Source organism: Nematolebias whitei, chromosome 21 (assembly GCF_014905685.2).
Source record: "Nematolebias whitei isolate Nwh7 chromosome 21, NemWhi1, whole genome shotgun sequence".
In the NCBI taxonomy this organism is placed as follows: Eukaryota; Metazoa; Chordata; class Actinopteri; order Cyprinodontiformes; family Rivulidae; genus Nematolebias; species Nematolebias whitei.
Window position 1 is genome coordinate 34,851,497 of NC_056518.1, and position 3,288 is coordinate 34,854,784.

General features: G+C 49.0%; 1 protein-coding gene across 1 annotated transcript in view; it reads left to right on the plus strand.

Moving 5' to 3' along the window:
- The window catches only part of ttbk2a (tau tubulin kinase 2a), a 40,615-nt gene that overhangs the window by 2,761 nt on the left and 34,566 nt on the right, over nt 1-3,288 (plus strand). The window lies entirely within an intron of this gene.

Below are 3,288 nucleotides of genomic sequence, written 5' to 3' on the forward strand. Positions count from 1 at the left end.
GAGCACAGGATGCTCTCCACTGCACACCTGTAGAAGGAGGTGAGGACTGAGCTTCCCAGACCAGCTCGCCTCAGCCGTCTGAGGAAGTAGAGTCTCTGATGAGCTTTCTTGATCAGGCTGGTGGTGTTGTTGCTCCAGCTGAGGTTGTCATTCATGTGTACACCCAAGTACTTGTAGCTGGAGACCACTTCCACCGCAGATCCTCTTATGTTCAGGGGGGTGTAGGTGTTTTTGTTCCTTCTGAAGTCCACAATCATCTCCTTTGTCTTCTTCACATTGATGTGAAGGTTATTCTCTCTGCACCAGCTCTCCAGGTGTTCCACCTCCTGCCTGTAGCTGGACTCATCATTGTTTGTGATGCATCCCACCACCGCTGTATCATCTGCAAACTTAACAATGTGACAGCCTGGATGGGTAGCTGCACAATCATATGTGAGCAGAGTAAACAGGAGGGGGCTCAACACACATCCCTGAGGAGAGCCAGTGCTGAGGGTTATGGTGGAGGAGGAGAGGTTGTGGATCCTCACTAACTGTGGTCTGTTTGTTAAAAAGTCTAGTACCCAGTTGCAGATGGAGGGGCTTAGTCCTAGTGTGGATAGTTTGTCCATCAGGGTTTGGGGGATCATGGTGTTGAAGGCGGATGTGAAGTCCACAAAGAGCATACGGACGTAAGAGTTTTTCTGCTCCAGGTGGTTGAGTGCAGTGTGGACCACAGAGGAGATTGCATCCTCTGTTGATCGGTTCTCACGGTATGCGTACTGATGAGGGTCCTCGTTGATGTTGATGGTTGTTTTGATGTGAGTCATGATCAGTTTTTCGAAGCATTTAGCGACTATCGGGGTGAGGGCCACTGGCCGATAGTCATTCAGACCAGTCACTGTAGAGCTTTTTGGGACTGGGATGATGGTGGCAGTCTTCAGGCAGGTGGGAACTGTCTCCAGGGTAAGTGAGGTGTTAAAGATGTCTGCCAGCACCTCACAGAGCTGATCAGCACATTCCTTCAACACTTTTCCGGGGATGTTGTCTGGGCCGGTTGCTTTGTGCGGATTAATCCTCCTAAAGGTACTCCTTACTTCGGCTGAGGTCACGCTGAGATGCTCTTCATCCGGTGGTGAGGTGAGTCTGGTGCTGGGTGGTCTGTTCGGGTCTTCAAAGCGTGCATAGAACTTGTTGAGGGCATCAGGCAGAGATGGGTCTTTGGGGCATTGTTCACTCCTTCCTTTATAATCTGTTATGCACTTAATGCCCCTCCACATGCTCCGAGGGTCTTGTGAGATGAATTGACCCTCGATCCTCTTTGCATATGTGGCCTTGGCCCTCTTAATACCAGCAACCAGTCATCAAGTCATCATCCAATGTAAGAGTTGGGGGTTCGAATCCACCAGCAGTCACATGCTGAAGTGTCCCTGGGCAAGACACTGAACCCTCATTGCCTCCCATGTGTGTGTCCCATCAGTGTATGAATATGATAAACCCAAACTAACCGGTAAGATGGCGCCCATGTACATGGCTTGCAATCCACCTCTGCTGATGGTGTTCGGATTATTTTTTTTTGTTTGTTTTTTATCTGGGACATAAACTCGCTGCTGGTGTATGACCGACAACAGCTTCTGGATCTTCGTTTTTCTGCCGCCGATGTTGCTTATTTGGAACACTATGAGCATACCTCTGGACCCCCCCCCCCCTTCCCCCACTGCTGGCGGACGTGCCTGTTTACCTCCGCCGCGCTCCACATCCCTGCCTGGAGATATCGCTACAGACGCCGGGGAAAACGTGCTGGGCGGCTGGTAAAGCTCAAAGCCCTGCGCGCTGCATCTTACTCTCCGGCTGGCGGTCATGGTTTCCATCGCCAGCTTCCCGCGTGCCCGGACCAGGTAACCAGCGGGAGTTGTCAGCCATTGCGCAGCCTGGACCAACCTGGAGGGGCTGTTATTGAAAACCTGCGTCCATTAGCGCGCAAACTCCACCACTGCTGGATCCACTTTGGACAGTATCTGGATGTGTTTTGTCAACGCAAGATCTGTTACCAACAAAACTTTTATCCTCAGGGACTACTTTCAAGAACACAATTTGGACTTTCTGTGCATCACAGAGACTTGGATGTCTCCGGGTGAGTCCAGCGCCTTGACGGAATTACTGCCACTGAACTGTCTGTATTTTAATGCACAGCGGCCATCAGGCCGGCGCGGTGGTGGATTATTAACAATATTCAAATCAACTTTTGGCTGTTAACAACTGCCCATCCCAGTTTCCCGTGCCAGCTTTGAGCTGAGCGTCTTTGAACTCGGACATTCACCTGCGACGTTATTTGCACTCGTCTACCGCCTACCTCGGTCTAAGGATTTCATAAATGAGTTTTCTGACTTCTTGGCTGAAATCACACCAAAATATAATCATGTTTTCATTATTGGGGACTTTAATTTGCACGTGTGCTGTCCTGAGAAGCCCTTGGTTAAGGACTTTTTAGATTTATTGGACTCATTTAATTTAACTCAGCATGTAAACAGTCCCACCCAAGAGTGTGGACATACACTGGACCTTGTTTTAACTCATGATGTGACTGTTAGTAATCTTGTTATTGGTGATAATGTTTTTTTCAGACCACATGCCAGTCCGGTTTGAGTTCACCCTCCCCCATCTAACTCCTAAGTCGTGCATTCCTGCACGTAGCACTCGGACCATTAACCACTTCACTGCCACATGTTTCACAGATGTTTATAACTCTGAAATGATAATTCAGCCCCCAGTGTTTCTCACCACCACTGAGGAGCTGACATCCCAGTTCAACTCTGTCTGCTTAAAGACTCTGGATCATGTTGCACCTGCTAAAACCAAAAAATCAAAACTCAGAGCAGAACCTTGGCTGAGTGACGTCACCAAGGCCGTTAGGCAGCAATGTAGGAGGGTGGAGTGAAAGTGGAGGAAAGACAGACTGCAGGTCTCTTTCCAGATACTTAAAGAGAGTTGGCGCCGTTATCAGAAAGCAGTGAAAGCTGCTAAATCAAAATACTTCTCTGATATAATTACCTGAAACTCTCACAACCCACGTGTCCTCTTCTCCACCCTAAACTCTGTTCTCCACCTCACTGAACCATCACCTCTGGAAGCCTCGACTGAGCTGTGCGAGAACTTCCTACATTTCTTTTTGGAAAAAATTGCGACCACCAGGGCTCTCATTTCCCCTCCAACTCATGACCCATCCATCCCACCTCAGTCTGTAGCTCCTTTTGACCATCTTGAACCATCACTCTATCTTCTCTAGAGCAGGTCATGTGCAGCTTGAAACCT